The 8151-nt window shown below is 37.7% G+C and overlaps 1 pseudogene; it reads right to left on the reverse strand.

Moving 5' to 3' along the window:
- Window positions 1-2958: 2958 nt before the first annotated feature.
- On the reverse strand, window positions 2959-3735 carry LOC143600382 (secreted RxLR effector protein 161 pseudogene; annotated as a pseudogene).
- Between the last annotated feature and the right edge of the window lie 4416 nt (window positions 3736-8151).

Here is an 8151-nt window from a genome sequence, read left to right on the forward strand (position 1 = left end):
TTAAAAATAAAAATTGATAAAAAGAGAATGAATGTAATAACCCACTTATGCTGACTCTCTCTACATACAAGGCACATGTCAATTCCTCCATCATTTTAAAACATCTATAACTTTTACATATGACATTTTTTTAGGAAATTTTTTTACTATAACAACGAGCGTTTTTTATCTTTAATATGAATATCATATTGTTATATAAAAATAAAAAAAAAGTTGATGGGTTTTTATTATATTGTGTTATTTGGTTGTCTATTGTGTTTTTTAATTGAGTTTTTCTATGCATTGTGTTATATATTTTGGTCATTGTGTTTTTCAATTGATACTCGTATTAAAGATAAAAATTAAAACAAAAATTACGTCATTGTGTCTTTCGTTTTTCATTGTATCTTTGTGCTCAACATTTGCTTTATACATATCTTTGTGTTTTAGTTATTATGCATTCACTTAATTTGAAAAATATATTATGTTGATTGTGTATTACGTTCAAGCCATTGTGTAATGTGTAGATTCCATTGTGTTTTACGTTTCACGCCATTGTGTTATATGTATTTACCATTGTGTCTTACGTTTCAGGCCATTGTGTTATATGTATTTAGCATTGTGTCTTACGTTTCAGGGCATTGTGTAATATGTATTCATCATTGTTGTCACACCCCTATCTAGGGCCTAGGAGTGCGACCAACAGTTGGTACCATATTTGTAAATAAATCAAAGTTGCGGTTTTTTTAGCGGAAGTCTTATAAAACATGAGGATTAAAGTTATCAATATTTACAATAAAAATGATGAGACAAACGTCTCATTTAAATTTACTTGTTTATAAGTTTTACAAAACCACCATTAACTAATATTTAAGTTTTAACAAAAATATCTAAGCCATCGGATTCTTTAGCCCTTCGTCTCCATAGCGCTAATCCTGATTACCTGCAAAATGTTAGAAAATACGTCAGCAACGAATGCTGGTGAATATGCTGACGCTAAAATATTTTCTTTTACTTGATTAGCCCTCGAGATATAACTTGGGTCCGACCCATCGTGGCTTAGGAATAATCAAGTTAAAACAATACAATTTATAAACTCAAATCTATACACAAGTCACCCCAGCAAAACACATGGTCAGTCTCACACGGACGTACTTGGATCAGGCCCATCGTGGCTGGAGGTCGTGACCAAGCATGGTGCGATGTGCCCATCGCATTTTACCACATATGTAAGGATCCAGATAAACGAATACTATAGCCTGAGGGCTAGGTTTTTACTTTTGTTTATAAATGTTTTAAAGAAACGTAATCTCATGTAAACCCTTTTCACATAATATGCTTGACTCATTTGAAAACAAGTTTAAAAGTTTGGGGCGTATTCACCTTTTCAATTTGGATCGGCTTCAAATACCGTCCGAGGGTCTTTCCCTTGCTATCTCGCACCTATAGTACGAGTATAACTCTTTGTTAGTCGGATATACAATCCGGCTTAAGACCTTTATTCTTAGTTTTATAATCGCCACCTCGATTTACTTTAAAACCTCTAGTTTATAAAGTAATCTCTTTTCTTTTCTTTTTAAACTTTTAGTTTAAATGCTTTTCTTTCTTTCTTTATAAGATAACCTATAGATATCTTATTTTCTTTAAAACCCTATGTTTCTTCTTTCTTAAGAAACGTATATCTTTCTTTTCTTTATTATTTAAGAATAGTTATTATTGCTTAAATAATAATTTTATAACAAAGAATATTCACACACATATATATTTCATATATATATATATATATATATATACTTTCTTTGTTATATTTTCTTTTTGTTTTATCGAGGTATCGAGTATTTCCTCGACTTTGGGTTTTAACCCTACACTTTGAGTAGCACTTCGTCGCCGTCTCGTTTGCCCTTTTTTCTTGATCAACAATCTTTCCTTCGTCGCCTTCTCTTTAACGATACTTCTCCACACCTTGGCACGCTTCACGAGACACCAACTATTCTTGAAAGGTATCGTCGGGATGTCGGGATGATATCACTTTCTTGATATGAACGCCGTTGGATGGTGGCACGAATATCAAGGCAATAGACATGAATACGAGGAATCAGGGCACGAACTTCGAGGTGGATCGAGGTATGGTTGTTGGGTTCTAGTGAGATGTTAGAGAGAGAGACGAGAGCTGAATTTGAGTGTGAGTTGTGAAGGACTCGTAGCTTGCTATTTATAGACAAACCAGGAGGCTCATCGCGATACGCGATGGCTTCCTTGGCTACTCGTCGCTTATCGCGACGTAGCTCCTCCCAGTCACCCCTTAGACCTGCCACGTGGCAGGGTGTGTGCCACGTGTTGACACGTGGCGATCGTTCTGCCACCGTTTGCCACGCGTCGCACATTGTCAGAAAGGTCATCGCGATACGCGATGATCTTGACCCTAAGGACATCGCGTATCGCGATTAGCCAAAGAATCAGGTTTTTCATTTTATTCCTCGGAGTTTGAAAATTGGCAGAATTGATCCCTTGACTTTGGAAACTTGGCATTTTTAATTCGAATTTCTCATGATGTTACAATTTTGTTTTACGTATTAGATAATTTGCTTGTATTTTTCATTATATATATATATATATATATATAATATATATATATATATATATATATATTATGAAAAGGGTGAAGTTTGGTAACCAGAATCGAAAACACAAAACGAATTTAGATCATAAGCTCGATCCATGTAACTTTCATTAGCTCGAAAAATTAAAATGCATATGATATAACCCACAAGCTCGGTATATATACTAATTTAGATTTCAAAACCCAACTAGACTAGAATACATATACCATAATCATATTCAAATACTAATTGGTAAAAAAAAATCTAAATAATAATTAATAAATAACTTGTAGCCTAAATCATGTGCTCGACTTGGTCTCCAAGATACCGATCCACCATAGGCTCGATGGACCGGACCAAACCAAATTATGGCTAACAATCACCCCTCTAATTTAAGTTTGTTCTTCGAGAGATCATCCACTCCAAGAAGCTTTTGCATCTCCGCAAACTTTATACGAGCTAGAGCCTTCGTCAACGTGTCAGCTCGTTGTTCACTTCCGGGAATATGTTCCACTGTAACATCCCCGTTTTTGATACAATCTCGTATGAAGTGATACTTTGTTTTTATATGTTTACTTCGACCATGCCACACCGGGTTCTTCATAAGTGCAATGGAAGATGTATTATCAACATATAATACTACGGTTTCCATCGGCCATCCCTTTACTTCACTAAGTAATTCTTGGAGCCAAACGGCTTGACCCGTAGCCGCGATTGCTGCCATAAACTCCGCCTCGCACGAAGATAAAGCTACCGTTGGCTGTTTTTGAGTACACCAAGTAACCGAGGCATCATTAAAATAGAAAACATACCCGGTAGTACTTTTGCCATCATCGTCATCAACTCCATGGCTAATATCGGAATACCCGTAAAGGTGACGACTTCCACCCCTCGAATATTTTAAACCGTAAGACACGGTTCTTTTAACATACCGAAGAATATGCTTAATCGCATCCGTGTGAGATTCCTTTGTCTCTTGCATATACCGACTCGCTATTCCAACAGAAAAACTCAAATCCGGTCTCGTATGTAACAAATACCTCAAACACCCGATTATTCTTCGGTAGACGGTAGCATCAACGGGTTTCCCCTTCTTGTCTTTTGAAAGCCTTGTGCTCGGTTCAAGTGGACACTTGGTAGGATTACAAATCTCCATATTTGTTTCTTTCAAGATCTTCTTGGCATAGGCTTCTTGCTTGATCTCAATCCCGGTTGTGAGACTTCTATTTCGAGATAGAATGACAATAAACCCAAATTTCTCATCTCGAATTATTCCTCCATTTGTTTTTTGAACTTAAGAATTCCATCCTTACTTGAACCCGTGGCAAGTAAATCATCAACATACACACATATTATTAATATGTCATTCTCTATATATTTTTGATACACCGCCGTTTCTCGTTAACATTGGTACAAACCAAACGATTGCAACACTTTGTCGAGTTTCACATTCCAAGCCCGCGGTGCCTGCTTTAACCCGTAAAGGGCATTCTTTAATAAATAAACTTTATTTTCACTTCCTTTCTTCTCGAAACCTTCCGGTTGACTAACATACACGGTCTCGCCAAGCTCACCATGTAAGAACGCCGACTTCACATCCAAGTGATGTACTTCCCACCCCCCTCGAGCGGCTAAGGCGAGTAATAATCTAACCGTTTCAATTCGAGCAATGGGAGCAAAAACTTCATTGAAATCCACACCGAATTTCTGAACATAACCCTTCGCCACAAGCCGTGCTTTGTATTTTACTATTCTACCCATAGCATCCTTTTTAATTTTATAAACCCACTTCAACCCGATCGCTTTAAACCCGTTTGGCTTGTCAACAAGTACCCACGTCTTGTTTCGCTCAATAGATGCAATCTCCTCATTCATTGCATTATCCCATTCTTTTACTCTGGATGTATCAACATAACTCGTTGGTTCACCATCTTGAGTCAAAAATAATTCTTCATCTTCAAACCCTTCATCCCTTTCTTCCCCGTATGGAAATTCAACATTTCACACATAATCTTTCAACTTTTTAGGTAAAATTGAGGTTCGGTTCGACCATCTTGGGGTAGATGGACCTGGGTCAGCATGTAAATTAGTCGAAACGGGCTGCTGATGCGCGCGGTTTGCTGAAACTGCTGAAACGGGCCGCTGATTTGCTGAACTGATGTTGTTCGGGCTTATTTCGGTGCTGTTTGGGCTGTTTTGGGTGCTGTTGGGCTAAAATCAGTGCTGTTTGGGATGTTTTGGCTGCTGTTTGGGCTGATTTTGCTAGGGGTATTTTGGTCAAACAAGTTTATAACGTTACCAACTTGTTCCATATTAACTACCAAATTTTCAGCCAAGTTTTCACCACTTTTAAACCAATTCCAACCTTGTTTCTCGTTAAAAATAACATCTCGAGAAACATGAATTTGATGTCTAACCGGATCGTACATCCGGTATGCCTTTGTCCCGGGTTCGGTACCGAGATAAACCATAGGGGTACTTCGGTTGTCAAGCTTTTTACCCGAAGTAGTTGGAGGTGTTTTCACATAACCGACACACCCGAAAACCCGTAAATGATCAAGATTCGGTTTTACACCTTTATAAGCTTCATAGGGAGTCTTCTCCAGTAGTGATTTCGTTGTTACTCGGTTTAGGATATAAATAGCATGTCTCGCCGCTTCTCCCCAAAACCGTTTTGGAACTTTTGTGACATGGAGCATGCTTCTAATTGTGTCAATCACGGTTCGATTTCTCCGCTCCACCACACCATTTTGTTGGGGTGTGTATGGGGCGGAAAAATGTCGTGTGATTCCTTCACTAGTGCAAAATTTTGAGAACTCACAAGACGTGAATTCTCCTCCCTTGTCGGTTCGAAAAATTCCAATTTTGTACCCACTTTCACCTTCCACCAAACTTTTATATTTTTTGAAATAATCAAAAGATTCGTCTTTTGATTTTAACAAAAATCCCCACATGAACCTCGTGTGATCATCAACAATAAGAAAAATAAATTTCTTACTCGACGGTGTACTCGGTGAAATTGGACCACATAAATCGCCATGAATTAAATCAAGTGGTTTCTTGACTCGAAAACGTGTTTGATCGGGAAACGGTTTTCGGGTTTTCTTACCTACTAAACAACTATCACACGGATTAGTATAAGCAATAAACGAAGGAACACCACGTACCATATCCTTGGTTGTTAGAAGTTTCATTGACTCGAAATTCAAATGGCCTAAACGCGCTTGCCATAACCAACCCGGATCTTCAATGTTTCATAATAAACATACCGGCGTTCCAACCCGAAGCCGCGCCTTATACAACCGATTCCTTGATCTAACCGACTTCATTATTACCTTTCTCGATTTATCAAGCACTAAAAGTTGGTCATCTTCCATAATCACCTTGCACCCGTTTTCGGTAGCTTGTCCCAAGCTTAAAATATTGCACGTTAAACTTGGAATAAAATAAACGTTAGTGATTACCCTCTCAACACCATCATCACAAATAGTAGTTATCGACCATTTTCCCTTTATGTCTACACACGAACTATCACCGAAACGAACCTGCCCAGCAACCATTTCAAATCAGAAAAGTAAGATTTCGTACCCGTCATATGATTGCTCGCCCCATTATCGAGGTACCAAACGCCATCCTCCTTCGGTTCTGAATCGTACCGCTTCGGATGCACGTTTTCTTCGTTCTCACAGAAAAGTAAGATTTCGTACTCGTTTTCCTCTTCGTTCCGGGCATGCCGAAGCGAAGTGACCCATCTCGTCACACCGAAAACATTGAACGCCCGAATAATCCTTTTTCATACCCGAATCACCTTCTTTGTTCCGGTTGTATTTTCCTTTCGATTTGTCTCGGGATTGCTCTTGATGTCGTTTTCCTTTCCCTTTTTTCCTACCCTTGGAGTTGCTCGGAGAGGAAGATTTATTAAACAAGAGCTTACCATGATTATCATCCATATCATCGACACTTTCACACGGTCCTCGTAGGCTTTTAGTCTACCTACCGCTTCTTCATACTTTATGGTTTTTAAGTCAATAACTAGTTCTAACGAGGCAACAACACTTATAAAACTCTTAGGCATGCTTGTAAAAAACTTTCTTACTAGCCTTTGTTCATCGAGTGCCGAACCGAGCGAGGCGAACTTTGAGGCTATACCGGATAGTCTCCCGGAAAAGTCATCAATAGTATCGGTGTCTTTCATCCTCATGGTTTCAAATTCAGTAATTAAGGTATTTAGTCGAGCCTCCTTAACCCTCTCTTCACCGACATAGTGGATCTTGATCGCATTCCAAATTTCCCAAGCGAACTCGTATTGGCCAACTTGTTAGATTTGTTCTTCCGGTATGGATTGAAACAAATATGCAATCGCAGCACTGTTCTTCTTCTCATCTACTGCAGCTACCGATCTCGGCTCAACAACATCCCACAAATCATGGCTTCGAAACACGGCTTTGATTCGAAGCACCCACGTGGTGTAGTTGTTCTTCGTGAGCATCGGACATAGTAAAGGAATTGAAGAACCTCCCGTGCGGTTTGAAGAATCACCCATGACTCCTTTTCTTCTCTGGCGACTATAAGTTTTTAGGGTTCTTGAGTCGATCGTGAAACAAAAAAAATAATTGACGGAGACACTTGAATGTTGCGCTGGTCTTCAACAGAAACAACAATTGTTATTTTATATTGAAGTCTTTCAACTAATTGAGAAACGATTGCCGGGTCTTCAACAAAAAAACAATACCTTTAATAAAGAAAGTAGTTATCCAGAATACTAAATTATTGTTTTTGACTTTGTGTTGAATTCAACCACAGCCACCAACTTGTTGCGTCAGGTCTCCCAACATAAAAATATTTGTTGTTTTAATAAAAGAGTCTTCAAACAACAAAATCAAAGAAACGAACTCGTGTTTTAAATCGAGCTCTGATACCAATTAAAGTTTGTTAACCAGAATCGAAAACACAAAACGAATTTAGATCATAAGCTCGATCCTTGTAACTTTCATTAGCTCGAAAAATTACAATGCATATGATATAACCCACATGCTCGGGTATATATACTAATTTAGATTTCAAAACCCAACTAGACTATAATACATATACCATAATCATATTCAAATACTAATTGGTAAAAACAAATCTAAATAATAATTAATAAATAACTTGTAGCCCAAATCATGTGCTCGACTTGGTCTCCAAGATACCGATCCACCATAGGCTCGATGGACCGGACCAAACCAAATTATGGCTAACAAAGGGTTTAAATAAGAATAAGTAGTTTCCTATGAGTGATAAGAACCAACAATTTTTCGACATTTGGCATTCAAATTATGGTTAAAGAACAATTATAGGAAACTATGTTGGTTATAATTATGAAAGAGTAATTATAAGAAACTATGTCTGTTATTGGTAATTTTAAATCTCAACCATTGATTCACATGATCCATTGGTTATGATTTATTCCTTGTCTTTCTAGGAAACTTCTTATTTTTAGGATAACTCTCCCCTATATATTATTACACAATGGTGTTATTAATATTTTAAAAAAAAACACAATCATTAGTTGAAAGACACAATGGCGAAA

This window comes from Bidens hawaiensis, unplaced genomic scaffold (assembly GCF_021521415.1).
Source record: "Bidens hawaiensis isolate Kalapana, Puna unplaced genomic scaffold, B.hawaiensis_p1.1 tig00053999_1, whole genome shotgun sequence".
NCBI classification, from domain to species: domain Eukaryota; kingdom Viridiplantae; phylum Streptophyta; class Magnoliopsida; order Asterales; family Asteraceae; genus Bidens; species Bidens hawaiensis.